Source organism: Drosophila sechellia, unplaced genomic scaffold (assembly GCF_004382195.2).
Source record: "Drosophila sechellia strain sech25 unplaced genomic scaffold, ASM438219v1 U_45, whole genome shotgun sequence".
In the NCBI taxonomy this organism is placed as follows: domain Eukaryota; kingdom Metazoa; phylum Arthropoda; class Insecta; order Diptera; family Drosophilidae; genus Drosophila; species Drosophila sechellia.
In genome coordinates, this window is record NW_022611319.1 from 1 (window position 1) to 26204 (window position 26204).

The 26204-nt window shown below is 37.7% G+C and overlaps 3 non-coding genes and 1 pseudogene across 3 annotated transcripts; all 4 read right to left on the reverse strand.

The window, feature by feature from the left end:
- Window positions 1–1207: 1207 nt before the first annotated feature.
- LOC116803298 lies at window positions 1208–5157 on the reverse strand. The gene has a single exon (XR_004363535.1). It is a non-coding gene; the product is annotated as a large subunit ribosomal RNA (ribosomal RNA).
- Window positions 5158–5544: 387 nt separating this feature from the next.
- On the reverse strand, window positions 5545–5725 carry LOC116803301. Its single transcript, XR_004363537.1, has one exon. It is a non-coding gene; the product is annotated as a 5.8S ribosomal RNA (ribosomal RNA).
- Window positions 5726–21317: 15592 nt separating this feature from the next.
- LOC116803299 lies at window positions 21318–24951 on the reverse strand (annotated as a pseudogene).
- A 393-nt stretch (window positions 24952–25344) lies between these two features.
- Window positions 25345–25523, reverse strand: LOC116803297. The gene has a single exon (XR_004363534.1). It is a non-coding gene; the product is annotated as a 5.8S ribosomal RNA (ribosomal RNA).
- Between the last annotated feature and the right edge of the window lie 681 nt (window positions 25524–26204).

Below are 26204 nucleotides of genomic sequence, written 5' to 3' on the forward strand. Positions count from 1 at the left end.
CGTCACTAAATTGATGACGAGCGTGTTTGGCAACTTGACACAATCCATTAAAGTCTTTATATTTAATATTGAAGTGACAATATCATATGCGTCACTAAATTGATGACGAGGTGTTTGGCAACTTGATACAATTCTTTAAATCTTTATATTCAAAAATTAATGATAGGGACAATATCATATGCGTCACTAAATGATGACGAGGTGTTTGGCAACTGACACACAATTCATTAAGTCTGTATATTATTTTGATAGGGACAATATCATATGCGTCACTAAATTGATGACGAGGTGTTGGCAACTTGATACAATTCATTAAAGTCTTTATATTAAAATTATATGATAAGGACAAATTTCATATGCGTCACTAAATTGATGACGAGGTGTTTTGGCAACTTGAACAATTCATTAAAGTCTTATATAATTTATGTATAGGACAATATCATATGCGTCACTAAATTGATGACGAGGTGTTGGCAACTTGATACAATTCTTTAAAGTCTTTATATCAAAAATTATATGATAGGACAATATTCATATGCGTCACTAAATTGTGACGAGGTGTTTGGCAACTTGACACAATTCATTAAAGTCTTTATATTAATTATATATAGGACATATCATATGCGTTCACTAAATTGATGACGAGGTGTTTGCAATATGACCAATCCATTAAAGTCTTTATATTAAATATGATAGGACAATATCATATGCGTCACTAAATTGATGACGAGGTGTTTGGCAACTTGACAATCTTTAAAGTCTTTATTAAAATTATATGATAAGGACAATATCATATGCGTCACTAATTGATGACGAGGTGTTTGGCAACTTGACACAATTCTTAAAGTCTTATATAAATTATATGATAGGACAATATCATATGCGTCACTAAATTGATGACGAGGTGTTTGGCAACTTGATACAATTCTTTAAAGTCTTTATATAAAAATTATATGATAGGGACAATATCATATGCGTCACTAAATTGATGACGAGGTGTTTGGCAACTTGACACAATTCATTAAAGTCTTTATATTAATTATTATGATAGGGACAATATCATATGCGTCACTAAATTGATGACGAGGTGTTTGGCAACTTGACACAATCCATTAAAGTCTTTATATTAATTATATGATAGGGACAATATCATATGCGTCACTAAATTGATGACGATGTGTGGCTACAGGAAAAAATCATTTATTTATCGAATCATCAAGCAAAGGATAAGCTTCAGTGGATCGCAGTATGGCAGCTGCTCAACCACTTACAACACCTTGCCTGTTACAAAAGTCGTTTACAATTGATTCTAGGCTTTGTCATTGTATTAAATAATGCTTTTATATGTAACTAGCGCGGCATCAGGTGATCGAAGATCCTCCTAATTTACTATGTTACAAATTACATTGGCATCACATCCATTGTCGTTTATAAAATAAATTATAAACTTTAAATGGTTTAGAAGCCATACAATGCAAATTGCCCCTTATTTATCATTGCAGTCCAGCACGGATACGACCTTAGAGGCGTTCAGGCATAATCCAACGGACGTAGCGTCATACCACTGTTCGCTCGAACAAGTATTGTGCCATTGGTCCGTACCTGCGGTTCCTCTCGTACTACGCAGGAATGCTGTCGCAACAACGTTTGTCATTAGTAGGGTAAAACTAACCTGTCTCACGACGGTCTAAACCCAGCTCACGTTCCCTTGCATGGGTGAACAATCCAACGCTTGGTGAATTTTGCTTCACAATGATAGGAAGAGCCGACATCGAAGGATCAAAAAGCGACGTCGCTATGAACGCTTGGCCGCCACAAGCCAGTTATCCCTATGGTAACTTTTCTGACACCTCTTGTTAAAAACTCTTTAAACCAAAAGGATCGATAGGCCGAGCTTTTGCTGTCCCTGTGTGTACTGAACACCGAGATCAAGTCAGCATTTGCCCTTTTGCTCTATGTGTGTTTCTGTCCGCACTGAGCTGGCCTTGGGACACCTCCGTTATTATTTGAGAGATGTACCGCCCCAGTCAAACTCCCTACCTGGCAATGTCCTTGAATTGGATCATACCTGAGTAATTGGAGTTATACCAAATTTTCAAATCAAAAATACATAAATGCATCGTTTTATTAAAGAATTTGTTTGCGATTATATAACAAACTCGTGATACTTTGATCAAGAAGCTTGCATCAAAACCCAATACCATAAGATATAATAAATATATCCGTATAATGGCTAGGAAATGATACACGTTCCATTTAATCAAGTAAGTAAGGAAACAATAAGAGTAGTGGTATTTCATTGACGATACCAAACCGAGGTCTAATATCTCCCACTTATTCTACACCTCTTATGTCTCCTTACACTGCCAGATTAGAGTCAAGCTCAAAAGGGTCTTCTTTCCCGCTAATTATTCCAAGCCCGTTCCCGTCCGTGGCTTGTGTATCGATAGATAGTAGGCATAGGGACAGTAGGAATCTCGTTAATCCATTCATGCGCGTCACTAATTAGATGACGAGGCATTTGGCTACCTTAAGAGAGTCATAGTTACTCCCGCCGTTGACCCGCGCTTACTTGAATTTCTTCACTTTGACATTCAGAGCACTGGCAGAAATCACATTGTGTCAACACCCGCTAGGGCCATCACAATGCTTTGTTTTAATTAGACAGTCGGATTCCCCAAGTCCGTGCCAGTTCTGAATTGATTGTTAATTGATAATCGTTATAATTGATAAGAACTAATTGGTTTAACCCAAATAGTATTCTTAAAAATTTTAGCAAGAAAGTTCCACAATTGGCTACGTAACTAAACTATCCGGGAACAAGTAACTAACATAAATGCTAGAAACTCTATTTACCCAGAACGAGCACATAAACCATGTTATTGTTTCCCAATCAAGCCCGACTATCTCAATCTTCAGAGCCAATCCTTATCCCGAAGTTACGGATCTAATTTGCCGACTTCCCTTACCTACATTATTCTATCGACTAGAGACTCTTCACCTTGGAGACCAGCTGCGGATATTGGTACGGCCTGTTGAGAAGTTTGCGTGTCCCCACCATAAATTTTCAAGGTCCGAGGAGAAAATATCGACACAACAGTATATGTCATGCTCTTCTAGCCCATCTACCATATCTCTCTGCGAAAGACTTCCATGGTAGTACGGCTATAAAACAGAAAAGAAAACTCTTCCGATATCTCTCGACGGCTTCTTTATGGTCGTTCCTGTTGCCAGGATGAGCACGAGGCCCATATTTAATAACAAACGGATACTCAACAGGTTACGGAATTGGAACCGTATTCCCTTTCGTTCAAAATTATTCAAGTGTATTATATTCGCTTTGTTTATATAGTTAGGCATTTTTGTTTTACTTGAAAATTTTCGGCTTTCGCCTTGAACTTAGGACCGACTAACTCGTGATCAACCACTGTTCACACGAAACCCTTCTCCACTTCAGTCCTCCAAGGTCTCATTCGATTATTTGCTACTACCACCAAGATCTGTACCAATGGCAGCTCCATGCAGGCTTACGCCAAACACTTCTACGCATACCATTGTACCTTCCTACTCACTAAAGTTTCAAAATTTATATCACAAGTAATATAAATCATCTACTTTAGCGGTAATGTATAGGTATACAACTTAAGCGCCATCCATTTTAAGGGCTAGTTGCTTCGGCAGGTGAGTTGTTACACACTCCTTAGCGGATTTCGACTTCCATGATCACCGTCCTGCTGTTTTAAGCAACCAACGCCTTTCATGGTATCTGCATGAGTTGTTAATTTGGGCACCGTAACATTACGTTTGGTTCATCCCACAGCGCCAGTTCTGCTTACCAAAAGTGGCCCACTGGGCACATTATATCATAACCTTGAACTTCATATCAAGAAAGTTAAGGTTCTTACCCATTTAAAGTTTGAGAATAGGTTAAGATCGTTTCGACCCTAAGGCCTCTAATCATTCGCTTTACCAGATAAGATTATTTTATATAATATTAAAATGCACCAGCTATCCTGAGGGAAACTTCGGAAGGAACCAGCTACTAGATGGTTCGATTGGTCTTTCGCCCCTATACTCAATTCTGACAATCGATTTGCACGTCAGAACTGTTTCGGTCTTCCATCAGGGTTTCCCCTGACTTCAACCTGATCAAGTATAGTTCACATCTTTCGGGTCACAGCATATATGCTCAAGGTACGTTCCAGTTAGAGGCATAAATAATATAAATATACATTATACATAATATATAGAACGCCCCGGGATTGTGTTAATTAGCTATAAATAGCTAAAAAACTAATCCCATTATTAGTCAAGTTAATTACGCTATTAGGTTTACATCCCAATAACTTGCACATATGTTAGACTCCTTGTCCGTGTTTCAGACGGGTCCCGAAGGTATCCTGAATCTTTCGCATTGTTAATCATACAAGAGCATATAATAAACACAAAAATCAATGATAATTATGCCATTATATAATTCCGGAAAAATTAACGCTCTGTAATAATATAAATCTATCAGCACTTTATCAAATTAATAACATTTATTCTGTGTTAAATGCAAGCAATTTAATTGGAATAAACTATAAGTTATATTTATGATAAATTTGGGATTATGCTAATGATTACAATTCCTTATATGGAAAAAATGCACATTATTCTTAATAATATTATTTAAATATTACAATTTTAATGATGAATTTCCATAACGGATATTCAGGTTCATCGGGCTTAACTCTAAGCAGTTTCACGTACTGTTTAACTCTCTATTCAGATTCTTTTCAACTTTCCCTCACGGTACTTGTTTACTATCGGTCTCATGGTTATATTTAGTTTTAGATGGAGTTTACCACCCACTTAGTGCTGCACTATCAAGCAACACGACTCTTTGGAAACATCATCTAGCAATCATTAACGTTATACGGGCCTGGCACCCTCTATGGGTAAATGGCCTCATTAAGAAGGACTTAAATCATTAATTTCTCATACTAGAATATTGACGCTCCATACACTGCATCTCACATTTGCCATATAGACAAAGTGACTTAGTGCTGAACTGTTTCTTTTCGCTCGCCGCTACTAAGAAAATCCTTGTTAGTTTCTTTTCCTCCCCTAATTAATATGCTTAAATTCAGGGGTATCCCATATGAGTTGAGGTTGTATATATAACTATATTTTGCCATAAATTCTTTATATATAAATGATAAAACATCAATTAAATTCGTTATAAATAGTTCCAATAGTTCTTGTAAGCAAAGTCATTTTTATCCATTTAACGAACCAACGAAGAATAATAACAAAACCAAGATTTTTCTTTTCCGAATCATTAATAAGAGACAATTCTAGATGAAAATATTTCAATTTTTATGCTAGACATTTCTCAGTATTATTTGATTGAAAAAGAAAATATTTCTCTTCGTTTTCACATTCAAATGTGAGATAATGTTTTTCATTTCTTTTTTAATATTATGAATAAAATCATTATTTAATCAATAATATACCATATGCTTATAAAAAATTTATAAACAACTTAATTAGCTAGTCTTACAACCCTCAACCATATGTAGTCCAAGCAGCACTATAAAAATTATTAAAGTACATAACAGCATGGACTGCGATATGCGTTCAAAATGTCGATGTTTCATGTGTCCTGCAGTTCACCACGATGACGCACAGTTTGCTGCGTTCTTCATCGACCCATGAGCCGAGTGATCCACCGCTTAGAGTTTTATAATTCAATTTTATATAATGTCAATATTGTTTTTATGAAAGAAATTAAAAATACACCATTTTACTGGCATATATCAATTCCTTCAATAAATTTATTTTTATACCTAAAATAAATGTTGCGAAATGTCTTAGTTTCATATAAGCATTATGTATCATAATAATCTGGTTATGGTTTGCTATTTTGGGTGACACATACTGCAAAATTTATATAAAACATTAACCTGATGGATGACAGGTACAAACATTGTATATTTAGGTTGTGCATTAGCCAACGTATGCTCATAACATAGATGAACAACGCGTGTATATTATGGTCCATATACACACACACTTATTTTGATTACCACACATTCAAAATTATTTTTATTTTAATTCGACTTTACTTTCGAATTTAGTTTAGTTTCTTCGATTTCCATTTTCGGAATTTGTTTTTATAGGAAACGCCGTGTTGTAGTAAGTACTGCCACAAATACGCACAGCAACATTAATAATGTTAAAGTCTTTTATGAGGTGCCAAGCCCACATATAAAATAAAAGCCATCTTCATTTTATTTTGACTTTAACTTTGATTCCGTGGAATCATTTTGTAATATTTTTATTTTGGTAAATTGTATTTATTTGTATTATAACAAATATTTATTAACGATAAGGATATTATACAATAATGATCCTTCCGCAGGTTCACCTACGGAAACCTTGTTACGACTTTTACTTCCTCTAAATAATCAAGTTCGGTCAACTTTTGCGAAACAACCGTAACACGCAAGGCGTCACAGTGATCACGTCCGGAGACCTCACTAAATAATTCAATCGGTAGTAGCGACGGGCGGTGTGTACAAAGGGCAGGGACGTAATCAATGCGAGTTAATGACTCACACTACTGGGAATTCCAAGTTTCATGTGAACAGTTTCAGTTCACAATCCCAAGCATGAAAGTGGTTCAGCGGTTTACCCGGACCTCTCGGTCTAGAAATACACGTTGATACTTTCATTGTAGCGCGCGTGCAGCCAGGACATCTAAGGGCATCACAGACCTGTTATTGCTCAATCTCATTATTGCTAGACGCAATTTGTCCATTTAAGAAGCTAGTGTCCTTATAATGGGACAAACCAACAGGTACGGCTCCACTTACATAAACACATTCAAACACAATAAACATTTTACTGCCACCATGAATGAGGCTACATAGCTTCAGCACCATAATCCTGAAGATATCTATTTAATATATTTGAGTCTCGTTCGTTATCGAATTAACCAGACAAATCACTCCACGAACTAAGAACGGCCATGCACCACCACCATAGATTCGAGAAAGAGCTATCAATCTGTCTTACACACTTATGTTCGGACTGGTAAGTTTTCCCGTGTTGAGTCAAATTAAGCCGCAGGCTCCACTCCTGGTGGTGCCCTTCCGTCAATTCCTTTAAGTTCAGCTTGCAACCATACTTCCCCCGGAGGCCCAAAAGCTTTGGTTTCCCGGGAAGCGACTGAGAGAGCCATAAAGTAGCTACACCCAATTGCTAGCTGGCATCGTTTATGGTTAGAACTAGGGCGGTATCTGATCGCCTTCGAACTCTAACTTTCGTTCTTGATTAATGAAAACATCTTTGGCAAATGCTTTCGCTTAAGTTAGTCTTACGACGGTCCAAGAATTTCACCTCTCGCGTCGTAATACTAATGCCCCAAACTGCTTCTATTAATCATTACCTCTTGATCTGAAAACCAATGAAAGCAGAACAGAGGTCTTATTTCATTATCCCATGCACAGAATATTCAGGCATTTGAGCCTGCTTTAAGCACTCTAATTTGTTCAAAGTAATAGTACCGGCCCACAATAACACTCGTTTAAGAGCACTAGTGCAGGTTTTTAAATAGGAGGAACATATGAAAAAATACAAGTATTTAATCACATATAGAACTCCACCGGTAATACGCTTACATACATAAAGGTATAGTACTAACCACAATTGTAAGTTGTACTACCCGTATGAAGCACAAGTTCAACTACGAAGTTTTAACCGCAACAACTTTAATATACGCTATTGGAGCTGGAATTACCGCGGCTGCTGGCACCAGACTTGCCCTCCAATTGGTCCTTGTTAAAGGATTTAAAGTGTACTCATTCCAATTACAGGCTCGGATATGAGTCCTGTATTGTTATTTTTCGTCACTACCTCCCGAGCTGGGAGTGAGTAATTTACGCGCCTGCTGCCTTCCTTAGATGTGGTAGCCGTTTCTCAGGCTCCCTCTCCGGATCGAACCCTGATTCCCCGTTACCCGTTGCAACCATGGTAGTCCTAGATACTACCATCAAAAGTTGATAGGGCAGACATTTGAAAGATCTGTCGTCGGTACAAGACCATACGATCTGCATGTTATCTAGAGTTCAACCAATATAACGATCTTGCGATCGCTTGGTTTTAGCCTAATAAAAGCACATGTCCCATAAGGTTCATGTTTTAATTGCATGTATTAGCTCTAGAATTACCACAGTTATCCAAGTAACTGTTAACGATCTAAGGAACCATAACTGATATAATGAGCCTTTTGCGGTTTCACTTTTAATTCGTGTGTACTTAGACATGCATGGCTTAATCTTTGAGACAAGCATATAACTACTGGCAGGATAACCAGAATAATGTTTTTCCTTCATATTCCATTCATATTTTTTGAATCGAAATAAGCAATATAATAGATATATAGATTTTTCACTTTATATAATTCCATGATTTTATTATATTGAATAAAATTCAATATTTCGCCTTTGGGTAAATTTTAAATATATAAATATAAGTAAAAAATCTATTCGATTACGGCCATTTTTATATAGCATTCGTAATCCATATTTTCATTTTTAATTTATACTTGTTTTACCAATATAACAAGAATTTCATATAATTATTGTAATATATATGTTTCTATAATTTTATCTTTTTATATATACATATTTCATTATAAATATCATTTTATTTCCAACATACATAATTATTGTATCCACACATGTACAATTTTTGTTTAACCAATATAAATATTAAGTTATTAAATCATTTGCATTTTGAAGATAAATTTAAAATTTATCTCTTTTCATATATCTCTCTGGTAATATATAACATAAAACCAAGCGCATATGATAATATTTCCACATTTAATATATAATTTTATATTTCTTTCATAAGAATCCATATTTGTATTATACCGTAACGATATAATAATCCAACTATACGGCAGGTAATAAATTAATATTTGCCTGCCTCCAAAAATTAACGATAATATATGGAAACGATTTGTTATTCTATATATAATAGAAACTTGACTTTTGTTTCAACGATATTATCTAAAAAGCGTATATTCCTATTATCCGCGGAGCCAAGTCCCGTGTTCTATAGAACTGAGAAACAAATTTGTACGGATAATAATATACTTTATTTTATGTAACCAATATAAACATAATCCGAAATAAATATTTCGAATAATGCGGGAGGTCGGCAACCACTGCCTACCTATAGTAGTTTTTGAACCCGCTGTCCTCAAGCGGGTATTTTCAATTCCGTTTGCCACCCAACATACGGTCTATTCTCTTATATATTAAGAGATTATAGGAACATTTCATTTTTTTTCCATTATTCATATATAATATGATTATTTTTTTTTTTATACATATAATAAATATTAATTTTTATATGTTTATTATTTAATTTACTCATATAATTGCCAAATTCATATGAATACATAAGTTTTGAACAATATGAGAGGTCGGCAACCACTGCCTACCTATAGTAGTTTTTTGAACCCTCTGTCGTAATTCCGGTCGTTTACACTACTATACCCTCTCACTATAATGGCTTTTCTCTATAATACTAAGAGAATATGGGAATATCTCAGCATTTTTTCCCATATACATATAATAATTAACCATTTTCATATGTATATTATTTAATTTAATCATATAATTGCCAAAATCATATGAATACATAAGTTTTGAACAATATGAGAGGTCGGCAACCACTGCTACCTATAGTAGTTTTTGAACCCTCTGTCGTAATTCCGGTCGTTTACACTACTATACCTCTCACTATATGGATTTTCTCTATAATACTAAGAGAATGTGGGAATATTTCAGCATTTTTTCCCTTATACATATAATATTAATCATTTTCATATGTATATTATTTAATTTACTCATACAATTGCCAAAATCATATGAATACATAAGTTTTGAACAATATGAGAGGTCGGCAACCACTGCCTACCTATAGTAGTTTTTGAACCCTCTGTCGTAATTCCGGTCGTTTACACTACTATACCCTCTCACTTAAATGGCTTTTCTCTATAATACTAAGAGAATATGGGAATATCTCAGCATTTTTTCCCATATACATATAATAATTAACCATTTTCATATGTATATTATTTAATTTAATCATATAATTGCCAAAATCATATGAATACATAAGTTTTGAACAATATGAGAGGTCGGCAACCACTGCCTACCTATAGTAGTTTTTGAACCCTCTGTCGTAATTCCGGTCGTTTACACTACTATACCCTCTCACTATAATGGATTTTCTCTATAATACTAAGAGAATGTGGGAATATTTCAGCATTTTTTCCCTTATACATATAATAATTAATCATTTTCATATGTATATTATTTAATTTACTCATACAATTGCCAAAATCATATGAATACATAAGTTTTGAACAATATGAGAGGTCGGCAACCACTGCCTACCTATAGTAGTTTTTGAACCCTCTGTCGTAATTCCGGTGGTTTACACTACTATACCCTCTCACTTAAATGGCTTTTCTCTATAATACTAAGAGAATATGGGAATATCTCTGCATTTTTTCCATATACATATAATAATTAATCATTTTCATATGTATATTATTTAATTTACTCATACAATTGCCAAAATCATATGAATACATAAGTTTTTGAACAATATGAGAGGTCGGCAACCACTGCCTACCTATAGTAGTTTTTGAACCCTCTGTCGTAATTCCGGTCGTTTACACTACTATACCCTCTCACTTAAATGGCTTTTCTCTATAATACTAAGAGAATATGGGAATATCTCTGCATTTTTTCCCATATACATATAATAATTAACCATTTTCATATGTATATTATTTAATTTAATCATATAATTGCCAAAATCATATGAATACATAAGTTTTGAACAATATGAGAGGTCGGCAACCACTGCCTACCTATAGTAGTTTTTTGAACCCTCTGTCGTAATTCCGGTCGTTTACACTACTATACCCTCTCACTATAATGGATTTTCTCTATAATACTAAGAGAATGTGGGAATATTTCAGCATTTTTTCCCTTATACATATAATAATTAATCATTTTCATATGTATATTATTTAATTTACTCATACAATTGCCAAAATCATATGATACATAAGTTTTGAACAATATGAGAGGTCGGCAACCACTGCCTACCTATAGTAGTTTTTGAACCCTCTGTCGTAATTCCGGTCGTTTACACTACTATACCCTCTCACTTAAATGGCTTTTCTCTATAATACTAAGAGAATATGGGAATATCTCTGCATTTTTTCCCTTATACATATAATAATTAATCATTTTCATATGTATATTATTTAATTTACTCATACAATTGCCAAAATCATATGAATACATAAGTTTTGAACAATATGAGAGGTCGGCAACCACTGCCTACCTATAGTAGTTTTTGAACCCTCTGTCGTAATTCCGGTCGTTTACACTACTATACCCTCTCACTATAATGGCTTTTCTCTATAATACTAAGAGAATATGGGAATATCTCAGCATTTTTTCCCATATACATATAATAATTAACCATTTTCATATGTATATTATTTAATTTAATCATATAATTGCCAAAATCATATGAATACATAAGTTTTGAACAATATGAGAGGTCGGCAACCACTGCCTACCTATAGTAGTTTTTGAACCCTCTGTCGTAATTCCGGTCGTTTACACTACTATACCCTCTCACTATAATGGATTTTCTCTATAATACTAAGAGAATGTGGGAATATTTCAGCATTTTTTCCCTTATACATATAATAATTAATCATTTTCATATGTATATTATTTAATTTACTCATACAATTGCCAAAATCATATGAATACATAAGTTTTGAACAATATGAGAGGTCGGCAACCACTGCCTACCTATAGTAGTTTTTGAACCCTCTGTCGTAATTCCGGTGGTTTACACTACTATACCCTCTCACTTAAATGGCTTTTCTCTATAATACTAAGAGAATATGGGAATATCTCTGCATTTTTTCCCATATACATATAATAATTAATCATTTTCGTATGTATATTATTTAATTTACTCATACAATTGCCAAAATCATATGAATACATAAGTTTTGAACAATATGAGAGGTCGGCAACCACTGCCTACCTATAGTAGTTTTTGAACCCTCTGTCGTAATTCCGGTCGTTTACACTACTATACCCTCTCACTTAAATGGCTTTTCTCTATAATACTAAGAGAATATGGGAATATCTCTGCATTTTTTCCCATATACATATAATAATTAACCATTTTCATATGTATATTATTTAATTTAATCATATAATTGCCAAAATCATATGAATACATAAGTTTTGAACAATATGAGAGGTCGGCAACCACTGCCTACCTATAGTAGTTTTTGAACCCTCTGTCGTAATTCCGGTCGTTTACACTACTATACCCTCTCACTATAATGGATTTTCTCTATAATACTAAGAGAATGTGGGAATATTTCAGCATTTTTTCCCTTATACATATAATAATTAATCATTTTCATATGTATATTATTTAATTTACTCATATAATTGCCAAATTCATATGAATACATAAGTTTTGAACAATATGAGAGGTCGGCAACCACTGCCTACCTATAGTAGTTTTTGAACCCTCTGTCGTAATTCCGGTCGTTTACACTACTATACCCTCTCACTATAATGGATTTTCTCTATAATACTAAGAGAATGTGGGAATATTTCAGCATTTTTTCCCTTATACATATAATAATTAATCATTTTCATATGTATATTATTTAATTTACTCATACAATTGCCAAAATCATATGAATACATAAGTTTTGAACAATATGAGAGGTCGGCAACCACTGCCTACCTATAGTAGTTTTTGAACCCTCTGTCGTAATTCCGGTCGTTTACACTACTATACCCTCTCACTTAAATGGCTTTTCTCTATAATACTAAGAGAATATGGGAATATCTTAGCATTTTTTCCCATATACATATAATAATTAACCATTTTCATATGTATATTTTTTAATTTACTCATATAATTGCCAAAATCATATAAATACATAAGTTTGAACAATATCAGAGGTCGGCAACGGTCTTTCCTCTATAATACTAAGATAATATGGGAATATTTCATCATTTTTTCCCTTATACATATAATAATTAATCATTTTCATATGTATATTATTTAATTTACTCGTATAATTGTCAAAATCCTATGAACACATAAGAGAATACAATATGAGAGGTCGGCGCAACCATAATATAGTAGTTGATGACGAGGTGTTTGGCAACTTGACACAATCCATTAAAGTCTTTATATTAATTATATGAAAGGGACAATATCATATGCGTCACTAAATTGATGACGAGGTGTTTGGCAACTTGATACAATTCTTTAAAGTCTTTATATCAAAAATTATATGATAGGGACAATATCATATGCGTCACTAAATTGATGACGAGGTGTTTGGCAACTTGACACAATTCATTAGAGTCTGTATATTAATTATATGATAGGGACAATATCATATGCGTCACTAAATTGATGACGAGGTGTTTGGCAACTTGATACAATTCTTTAAAGTCTTTATATCAAAAATTATATAATAAGGACAATATCATATGCGTCACTAAATTGATGACGAGGTGTTTGGCAACTTGACACAATCCATTAAAGTCTTTATATTAATTATATGATAGGGACAATATCATATGCGTCACTAAATTGATCAGTCGCGATCGAACACTCGACGAGTGCAGACGTGCCTGCGGATCGACAGCAAATTGTTAGCAAATTGTTAGCAAATTGTTCACAGTTGTAAGTCCCGTTACTTGTGCCCAGCCACTTCGCGTCGCGTGATCTTGTCGCGCGTTTTGATTGGCCCAGCCAACGTACCTAACGGTAGTTCGCACTAACACCATCGCACACCCGAGTGTGCGTGTTATCAGCGCAAAAAACCCAGTGCTCGAAGCAGCGGTATAATTGCAAAGCAGCAGCCACGTGCTGCCTGGCTCACCGGCTTACGGTGCCCAGCTTCCCCCCCCCCCCCCCTCCTCACTCCTTATCAACTTTGGAGAAGATGGACTGGCAGGCCCCCCCGCGCACCCACAAGCTTGGAACAACACCACGCAAAAAGGCTCTGAGAACACGCAAGAGCAGCTCCAGCAGCGAGGGAAGCACCTCGCATACAGAGCCGGGCGAGATAAAGCGAAAACCGGCAAAGAAAGCACAGGGAGAGGAGCTGGAAGATAAGCCAAGCACTAGCGCAGCTCTGCGCAAGAAGCTCGCCAACAACGCCTTCGCTTTACTCTCGACCGAAGAAGACGAGTACGACCAAGAGAGCTCTGATGACGAACCCGGACCTAAAGACGATTCCAAGCCCAAGACCCCCGAGAAACCAAAGCCCACCCCGAAGACCATCAAGCCACCTCCGATTTTTATCCCCGATGTGACCAACATCTCGGCACTCGTCAAGATGATCACGACTCTTGTAGGCCCGAAGAACAATTTTACCTACAAGACCGTGAATGGCAACAACGTACGTGTCATGATGCCGGACAAAGAGTCCTATACAGCTCTGCGTCTCCAACTTGTGGCCCAAAACAAGAGGCATCGGACTTTCCAGCCGAAAGATGAACGTGCATACAAGGTTGTCATCAAAGGACTCCACCACTCCACCGATCGTGAGGAAATCATTGAAGACCTTCGCAGACAAGGGCACGCTGTTAGAGATCTGCACAATCCCATTGGCAGAAGAACTAAAGAACCGCTGGGAATATTCTTCGCCAACCTGGAGCCTTCCAGCAACAACAAAGACGTCTACCAAGTCAAGCGGATCTGCAGGTCGGTAGTAACCATTGAACCGCCGCAGAAGTTCAACGACGTGCCTCAATGCTTCAGGTGCCAAGGATTCGGTCATACACAGCGTTACTGCTTCCTGGAATACCGATGTGTAAAGTGTGGAGGCCCTCACGAATCGAGGGCATGTGAGAAGAGGGAGGACGACAAAGCGTGCTGCTTCCACTGCCAGGCGGACCATCCTGCGTCTTTCAAGGGATGCCCTGCATACAAAAGGGCCAAAGCACTCGCTGCTCCGAAAACAAGGCCCGTCGCTAATGCTAACAAGGCGCCGCCCGTGGCATCACCAAACGTCACCTCTGGCAGGAGCTACCGAGACGCCCTCAACGGAGTGCACGCAGCACCGCAGAATCCCACAACCCCAGTCCAAACCCAAACAGAAACCCCACACTCCGGTCAGATAGAAGCGATGTTCGCTCGCATGGAAGGAATGATGGAAAGGATGATGGAGCGCATGTTCACCCAGATGACACAGCTGGTGGCCACCATTCTCAACAGCAAGTCATGCAACTAAAGCTCCACCTAGTCGTCTGGAATGCGAACGGCCTGCAGAACAGCAAGGCCATAGTCGAGCACCATCTGAAGACCCACCAGATCGATATCCTACTCGTAGCCGAAACCCACTTCTCCCCCAGATCCCACTTTAATATCAGCGGATATGACCTCATCCATGCAGACCATCCTTCTGGCAGAGCACGCGGTGGAGCAGCCATCCTCATCAGGAGCGGTATTCAATACCTAGAGCTGCCCGCGTTTCAGCAAGACTGGGCACAATGTCCTGTCATCAGGATTGTCAGCCCGCAAGGAGATTTAGACATTGGAGCGGTCTACTTTCCCCCCAGATACCGCATAACAGCATCTCACCTCAGTGAGTTCTTCGAGCATTTTGGGCCCCGCTTCATAGCAGCTGGAGATTATAACGCCAAACATTCTTGGTGGGGATCGCGCGCCAACAACCCCAAAGGGAAAACTCTGTTTGGGTACCTGCAACGCCACCGACTGGACTGCCACTCCACTGGCGAGCCCACTCACTGGCCAACGAATCCCCTCAAGACTCCAGACCTACTGGACTTTGCTGTGTCGAAAGGCATAGGGCATGCGAAGATCAGCTGCACAACAAATGCTGATCTCCTGTCAGACCACTGTGCAATAAACGTGCTAATCAACACGCCAGTCCTCAGGAAAACCCCGCTCAGAAGGCTCACTGGAAAATATACCGACGCCGCCAAGTTCGCGTCCTGGATGCTCTCCACCGTCAATCCGAACCCCATCCTCAACACACCCAGGAACATTGATGAAGCTATCGGGAATCTCACCAGGCAGATGCAAAACGCTGCGGAATTCGCAAGCCCACCGCCACCAAAGACTGCGAGAACACCTAGCAGGGACCTCCACCTCTGGTCCCCGGAAATTGCGGCACTCGTGACTGAGAAGAGGCGTCTCAGGAGAGTTTGGTTCTTGACGCGCAATCCAAGAGACAAAACAGCGCTCAATCACGCCACAAAGGAGTTGAAGGACAAGATCTCCAGCCTACGCCAGGACTCCTTCCTCAGATTCCTCGAGGAACTCTCTCCCGGGGACCCAGACCACAATCTGTGGAACGTCACCCGCCACATTAAACGACCAGCCAAAAAGGTTTCCGCAGTGCGCAAAGCAGATGGATCCTGGTGCCTTTCGGATGCTGAAAGAGCAGAAGCTTTCGCCGAACACCTTTACAACGCCTTCTCTCCGTTCGACTGCTGCACTGCCGAAGAACATGCTGAAACAGCCCGGTTTCTCAATAGCCCAAGCTCTCCCGGTCCCCCGTTGGAACCAGTCGACCCTGAGGAAGTTGCGCAGGAGATTGCTCTACTGAAGAACAACAAATCTCCAGGCCTGGATCGTATAGATGCGGCGGCCCTAAAAATGCTCCCATCCCGCTGCACACAAATGCTGGCCAGCATTTACAACAGCTGCTTCCGGCTAGGGTACTTCCCGGAAGAGTGGAAAAGAGCAGAGGTTATTGTCCTCCTCAAGCCTGGTAAGCCTGAAGCCAATCTCGCCTCCTATCGTCCGATTAGTTTGCTGGCAATCCTCTCCAAAATACTCGAAAGAGTATTTTTGCGCAGAGTATTGCCAGTACTGGATGAGGCTGGTTTGATCCCCGATCACCAGTTTGGCTTCAGGCGCTCCCACGGAACACCAGAGCAATGCCACCGGCTAGTCGAACGGATCCTCGAGGCATTCGAGCAAAAGAAATACTGCTGCGCTGTAATGCTCGACGTGAAGCAGGCATTCGACAGAGTTTGGCATCCTGGACTCCTCCATAAACTCAAATCCTACCTCCCAAGCCCCATTTTACCCTCCTCAAATCCTACACTGAGGGAAGAGCATTCCAAGTCAGATGCGGAAGTGCAATAAGCCTACCCAGACTGATCAGAGCTGGAGTTCCGCAAGGCAGTGTGCTCGGACCAATACTGTACACCCTTTACACCGCAGACCTTCCCATAATCCCCTCCAGGAACCTAACTATAGCGACTTATGCAGATGACACGGCTTTCCTCGCCTCCTCATCCGACCCACGAGAAGCCTCCGAAACAATCCAAAGGCAAATGGACGCGCTACATCCCTGGCTCAGCAGGTGGAACATCGTAGTGAACGCGGAAAAATCTACCCAAACAACATTTGCACTAAGGAGAGGAGACTGCCCACCGGTCACGCTAAACGGAGTCATCATTCCAACGCACCCGCACCCAAGTACCTAGGACTTACCCTGGACCGCAGGCTCACTTGGCGTCCCCACATCGTCAGCAAACGCATACAGGCCGATGCGCGTCTGAGGCAGATGCATTGGCTTATTGGGAGAGGGTCCAAGCTAAGGCAGAACCACAAAATCCTGGTGTACAAGGCAATTCTCAAGCCCATCTGGACCTACGGGATACAGCTATGGGGCACGGCAAGCCACACGAATCGCCTGCGTATACAGCGGTTCCAGAATAGGTGCTTGAGAATTGCCTGTAATGCGCATCCCTACCACGAGAATGTCGCCATACATAGGGAACTTGGAATCCCACAAGTCGCTGATGAAATCTCCAGGCTCAGCGAGAGATACCTGAAAAGGCTCGAAAACCACCCTAACCACCTCGCCACCAACCTGTTAGACAATAGCCAAACAAGCAGACGTCTCATGAGGAGACACCCTCTCGATCTTCCACAACAATAGACAACACATATAAAACCCGCCACAAATACATGTACAATAGTATCCCTTAAGCTAATGTTCCCCCGCAAAACCATTTAATTATGTCCACTAGGACAGATTTAAATAAATAAACGCACGCTAAAGAAAAAAAAAAAAAAAAAAAAACTAAATATGACATGTGAACTGAACAATTAAAGTCTTAATCAAAAAAAAAGACAATATCATATCGTCATATTATACAGTGTTTGCAACTTGACAAATCCATTAAGTTATAATATATATAGACAAATCATACTATAATTGATGACGAGGTGTTTGGCAACTTGATACAATTCTTTAAAGTCTTTATATCAAAAATTATATATAAGGACAATATCATATGCGTCACTAAATTGATGACGAGGTGTTTGGCAACTTGACACAATCCATTAAAGTCTTTATATTAATTATATGATAGGGACAATATCATATGCGTCACTAAATTGATGACGAGGTGTTTGGCAACTTGATTCAATTCTTTAAAGTCTTTATATCAAAAATTATATGATAAGGACAATATCATATGCGTCACTAAATTGATGACGAGGTGTTTGGCAACTTGACACAATTCATTAAAGTCTGTATATTAATTATATGATAGGGACAATATCATATGCGTCACTAAATTGATGACGAGGTGTTTGGCAACTTGATACAATTCTTTAAAGTCTTTATATCAAAAATTATATGATAGGGACAATATCATATGCGTCACTAAATTGATGACGAGGTGTTTGGCAACTTGACACAATTCATTAAAGTCTTTATATTAATTATATGATAGGGACAATATCATATGCGTCACTAAATTGATGACGAGGTGTTTGGCAACTTGACACAATCCATTAAAGTCTTTATATTAATTATATGATAGGGACAATATCATATGCGTCACTAAATTGATGACGAGGTGTTTGGCTACAGGAAAAAATCATTTATTTATCGAATCATCAAGCAAAGGATAAGCTTCAGTGGATCGCAGTATGGCAGCTGCTCAACCACTTACAACACCTTGCCTGTTACAAAAGTCGTTTACAATTGATTCTAGGCTTTGTCATTGTATTAAATAATGCTTTATATGTAACTAGCGCGGCATCAGGTGATCGAAGATCCTCCTAATTTACTATGTTACAAATTACATTGGCATCACATCCATTGTCGTTTATAAATAAATTATAAACTTTAAATGGTTTAGAAGCCATACAATGCAAATTGCCCCTTATTTATCATTGCAGTCCAGCACGGATACGACCTTAGAGGCGTTCAGGCATAATCCAACGGACGTAGCGTCATACCACTGTTCGCTCGAACAAGTATTGTGCCATTGGTCCGTACCTGCGGTTCCTCTCGTACTACGCAGGAATGCTGTCGCAACAACGTTTTGTCATTAGTAGGGTAAAACTAACCTGTCTCACGACGGTCTAAACCCAGCTCACGTTCCCTTGCATGGGTGAACAATCCAACGCTTGGTGAATTTTGCTTCACAATGATAGGAAGAGCCGACATCGAAGGATCAAAAAGCGACGTCGCTATGAACGCTTGGCCGCCACAAGCCAGTTATCCCTATGGTAACTTTTCTGACACCTCTTGTTAAAAACTCTTTAAACCAAAAGGATCGATAGGCCGAGCTTTTGCTGTCCCTGTGTGTACTGAACACCGAGATCAAGTCAGCATTTGCCCTTTTGCTCTATGTGTGGTTTCTGTCCGCACTGAGCTGGCCTTGGGACACCTCCGTTATTATTTGAGAGATGTACCGCCCCAGTCAAACTCCCTACCTGGCAATGTCCTTGAATTGGATCATACCTGAGTAATTGGAGTTATACCAAATTTTCAAATCAAAAATACATAAATGCATCGTTTTATTAAAGAATTTGTTTGCGATTATATAACAAACAATTCATATGCGTCACTAAATTGATGACAGGTGTTTGGCAACTTGACACAATTCATTAAAGTCTGTATATTAATTATATGATAGGGACAATATCATATGCGTCACTAAATTGATGACGAGGTGTTTGGCAACTTGATACAATTCTTTAAAGTCTTTATATCAAAAATTATATGATAAGGACAATATCATATGCGTCACTAAATTGATGACGAGGTGTTTGGCAACTTGACACAATCCATTAAAGTCTTTATATTAATTATATGATAGGACAATATCATATGCGTCACTAAATTGATGACGAGGTGTTTGGCAACTTGATACAATTCTTTAAAGTCTTTATATCAAAAATTATATGATAAGGACAATATCATATGCGTCACTAAATTGATGACGAGGTGTTTGGCAACTTGACACAATTCATTAAAGTCTTTATATTAATTATATGATAGGGACAATATCATATGCGTCACTAAATTGATGACGAGGTGTTTGGCAACTTGACACAATCCATTAAAGTCTTTATATTAATTATATGATAGGGACAATATCATATGCGTCACTAAATTGATGACGAGGTGTTTGGCAACTTGATTCAATTCTTTAAAGTCTTTATATCAAAAATTATATGATAAGGACAATATCATATGCGTCACTAAATTGATGACGAGGTGTTTGGCAACTTGACACAATTCATTAAAGTCTGTATATTAATTATATGATAGGGACAATATCATATGCGTCACTAAATTGATGACGAGGTGTTTGGCAACTTGATACAATTCTTTAAAGTCTTTATATCAAAAATTATATGATAGGGACAATATCATATGCGTCACTAAATTGATGACGAGGTGTTTGGCAACTTGACACAATTCATTAAAGTCTTTATATTAATTATATGATAGGGACAATATCATATGCGTCACTAAATTGATGACGAGGTGTTTGGCAACTTGACACAATCCATTAAAGTCTTTATATTAATTATATGATAGGGACAATATCATATGCGTCACTAAATTGATGATGACGAGGTGTTTGGCTACAGGAAAAAATCATTTATTTATCGAATCATCAAGCAAAGGATAAGCTTCAGTGATCGCAGTATGGCAGCTGCTAACCACTTACAACACCTTGCCTGTTACAAAAGTCGTTTACAATTGATTCTAGGCTTTCATTGTATTAAATAATGCTTTTATATGTAACTAGCGCGGGGCATCAGGTGATCGAAATCCTCCTAATTACTATGTTACAAATTACATTGGCATCACATCCATTGTCGTTTATAAAATAAATTATAAACTTTAAATGTTTAGAAGCCATACAATGCAAATTGCCCTTATTATCATTGCAGTCCAGCACGGATACGACCTTAGAGGCGTTCAGGCATAATCCAACGGACGTAGCGTCATACCACTGTTCGCTCGAAACAAGTATTGTGCCATTGGTCCGTACCTGCGTTTCCTCTCGACTACGCAGAATGCTGTCGCAACAACGTTTTGTCAAGTAGGGTAAAACTAACCTGTCTCACGACGGTCTAAACCCAGCTCACGTTCCCTTGCATGGAGTGAACAATCCAACGCTGGTGAATTTTGCTTCCAATGATAGGAAGAGCCGACATCGAAGGATCAAAAAGCGACGTCGCTATGAACGCTTGGCCGCCACAAGCCAGTTATCCCTATGGTAACTCGACACTGTTAAAAACTCTTTAACCAAAAGGATCATAGCCGAGCTTTGCTGTCCTGTGTGTACTAACACGAGATCAAGTCAGCATTTGCCCTTTGCTCTATGGTGGTTTCTCCGCACTAGCTGGCCTTGGGACACCTCCGTTATTATTTGAGAGATGTACCGCCCCAGTCAAACTCCCTACCTGCAATTCCTTGAATTGGATCATACCTGAGTAATTGGATTATACCAAATTTTCAAATCAAAAATACATAAATGCATCGTTTTATTAAAGAATTTGTTTGCGATATATAACAAACTCGTGATACTTTGATCAAGAAGCTTGCATAAAACCCAATACCATAAGATATAATAATATATCCGTATAATGGCTAGGAAATGATACACGTTCCATTTAATCAAGTAAGTAAGGAAACAATAAGAGTAGTGGTATTTCATTGACGATACCAAACCGAGGTCTAATATCTCCCACTTATTCTAACCTCTTATGTCTCCTTACACTGCCAGATTAGAGTCAAGCTCAAAGGTCCTTTCCCCGCTAATTATTCCAAGCCCGTTCCCTTGGCTGTGGTTTCGCTAGATAGAGATAGGGACAGTAGGAATCTCGTTAATCCATTCATGCGCGTCACTAATTAGATGACGAGGCATTTGGCTACCTTAGAGAGTCATAGTTACTCCCCCGTTGACCCGCGCTTACTTGAATTTCTTCACTTGACATTCAGAGCACTGGGCAGAAATCACATTTGTCAACACCCGCTAGGGCCATCACAATGCTTTGTTTTAATTAGACAGTCGGATTCCCCAAGTCCGTGCCAGTTCTGAATTGATTGTTAATTGATAATCGTTATAATTGATAAGAACTAATTGGTTTAACCCAAATAGTATTCTTAAAAATTTTAGCAAGAAAGTTCCACAATTGGCTACGTAACTAAACTATCCGGGGAACAAGTAACTAACATAAATGCTAGAAACTCTATTTACCCAGAACGAGCACATAAACCATGTTATTGTTTCCCAATCAAGCCCGACTATCTCAATCTCAGAGCCAATCCTTATCCCGAAGTTACGGATCTAATTTGCCGACTTCCCTTACCTACATTATTCTATCGACTAGAGACTCTTCACCTTGGAGACCAGCTGCGGATATTGGTACGGCCTGTTAGAAGTTTGCGTGTCCCCACCATAAATTTTCAAGGTCCGAGGAGAAAATATCGACACAACAGTATATGTCATGCTCTTCTAGCCCATCTACCATATCTCTCTGCGAAAGACTTCCATGGTAGTACGGCTATAAAACAGAAAAGAAAACTCTTCCGATATCTCTCGACGGCTTCTTTATGGTCGTTCCTGTTGCCAGGATGAGCACGAGGCCCATATTTAATAACAAACGGATACTCAACAGGTTACGGAATTGGAACCGTATTCCCTTTCGTTCAAAATTATTCAAGTGTATTATATTCGCTTTGTTTATATAGTTAGGCATTTTTGTTTTACTTGAAAATTTTCGGCTTTCGCCTTGAACTTAGGACCGACTAACTCGTGATCAACCACTGTTCACACGAAACCCTTCTCCACTTCAGTCCTCCAAGGTCTCATTCGATTATTGCTACTACCACCAAGATCTGTACCAATGGCAGCTCCATGCAGGCTTACGCCAAACACTTCTACGCATACCATTGTACCTTCCTACTCACTAAAGTTTCAAAATTTATATCACAAGTAATATAAATCATCTACTTTAGCGGTAATGTATAGGTATACAACTTAAGCGCCATCCATTTTAAGGGCTAGTTGCTTCGGCAGGTGAGTTGTTACACACTCCTTAGCGGATTTCGACTTCCATGATCACCGTCCTGCTGTTTTAAGCAACCAACGCCTTTCATGGTATCTGCATGAGTTGTTAATTTGGGCACCGTAACATTACGTTTGGTTCATCCCACAGCGCCAGTTCTGCTTACCAAAAGTGGCCCACTGGGCACATTATATCATAACCTTGAACTTCATATCAAGAAAGTTAAGTTCTTACCCATTTAAAGTTTGAGAATAGGTTAAGATCGTTTCGACCCTAAGGCCTCTAATCATTCGCTTTACCAGATAAGATTATTTTATATAATATTAAAATGCACCAGCTATCCTGAGGAAACTTCGGAAGGAACCAGCTACTAGATGGTTCGATTGGTCTTTCGCCCCTATACTCAATTCTGACAATCGATTTGCACGTCAGAACTGTTTCGGTCTTCCATCAGGGTTTCCCCTGACTTCAACCTGATCAAGTATAGTTCACCATCTTTCGGTCACAGCATATATGCTCAAGTACGTTCCAGTTAGAGGCATAAATAATATAAATATACATTATACATAACTATATAGAACGCCCCGGATTGTGTAATTAGCTATAAATAGCTAAAAAACTAATCCCATTATTAGTCAAGTTAATTACGCTATTAGGTTTACATCCCAATAACTTGCACATATGTTAGACTCCTTGGTCCGTGTTTCAAGACGGGTCCCGAAGGTATCCTGAATCTTTCGCATTGTTAATCATACAAGAGCATATAATAAACACAAAAATCAATGATAATTATGCCATTATATAATTCCGAAAAATTAACGCTCTGTAATAATATAAATCTATCAGCACTTTATCAAATTAATAACATTTATTCTGTGTTAAAATGCAAGCAATTTAATTGGAATAAACTATAAGTTATATTTTATGATAAATTTGGATATGCTAATAGATTACAATGTCCTTATATGGAAAAAATGCACATTATTCTTAATAATATTATTTAAATATTACAATTTTAATGATGAATTTTCCATAACGGATATTCAGGTTCATCGGGCTTAACCTCTAAGCAGTTTCACGTACTGTTTAACTCTCTATTCAGAGTTCTTTTCAACTTTCCCTCACGGTACTTGTTTACTATCGGTCTCATGGTTATATTTAGTTTTAGATGGAGTTTACCACCCACTTAGTGCTGCACTATCAAGCAACACGACTCTTTGGAAACATCATCTAGCAATCATTAACGTTATACGGCCTGGCACCCTCTATGGGTAAATGGCCTCATTTAAGAAGGACTTAAATCATTAATTTCTCATACTAGAATATTGACGCTCCATACACTGCATCTCACATTTGCCATATAGACAAAGTGACTTAGTGCTGAACTGTTTTCTTTTCGCTCGCCGCTACTAAGAAAATCCTTGTTAGTTTCTTTTCCTCCCCTAATTAATATGCTTAAATTCAGGGGTAGTCCCATATGAGTTGAGGTTGTATATATAACATATTTTGCCATAAATTCTTTATATATAAATGATAAAACAATCAATTAAATTCGTTATAAATAGTTCCAATAGTTCTTGTAAGCAAAGTCATTTTTATCCATTTAACGAACCAACGAAGAATAATAACAAAACCAAGATTTTTCTTTTTCCGAATCATTAATAAGAGACAATTCTAGATGAAAAATATTTCAATTTTTTATGCTAGACATTTCTCAGTATTATTTGATTGAAAAAGAAAATATTTCTCTTCGTTTTTCACATTCAAATGTGAGATAATGTTTTTCATTTCTTTTTTAATATTATGAATAAAATCATTATTTAATCCAATAATATACCATATGCTTATAAAAAATTTATAAACAACTTAATTAGCATAGTCTTACAACCCTCAACCATATGTAGTCCAAGCAGCACTATAAAATTAATTAAAGTACATAACAGCATGGACTGCGATATGCGTTCAAAATGTCGATGTTCATGTGTCCTGCAGTTCACACGATGACGCACAGTTTGCTGCGTTCTTCATCGACCCATGAGCCGAGTGATCCACCGCTTAGAGTTTTATAATTCAATTTTATATAATGTCAATATTGTTTTTATTGAAAGAAATTAAAAATACACCATTTTACTGGCATATATCAATTCCTTCAATAAATTTATTTTATACCTAAAATAAATGTTGCGAAATGTCTTAGTTTCATATAAGCATTATGTATCATAATAATCTGGTTATGGTTTGCTATTTTGGGTGACACATACTGCAAAATTTATATAAAACATTAACCTGATGGATGACAGGTACAAACATTGTTATTTTAGGTTGTTGCATTAGCCAACGTATGCTCATAACATAGATGAACAATACATATTCGCAACGCGTGTATTTATGGTCCTATACACACACACTTATTTTGATTACCACACATTCAAAATTATTTTATTTTAATTCGACTTCTACTTTCGAATTTAGTTTAGTTTCTTCGATTTCCATTTTCGAGAATTTGTTTTTATAGGAAACGCCGTTGTGTAGTAAGTACTGCCACAAATACGCACAGCAACATTAATAATGTTAAAGTCTTTTATGAGGTTGCCAAGCCCCACATATAAAATAAAAGCCATCTTCATTTTATTTTGACTTTAACTTTTGATTCCGTGGAATCATTTTGTAATATTTTTATTTTGGTAAATTGTATTTATTTGTATTATAACAATATTTATTAACGATAAGGATATTATACAATA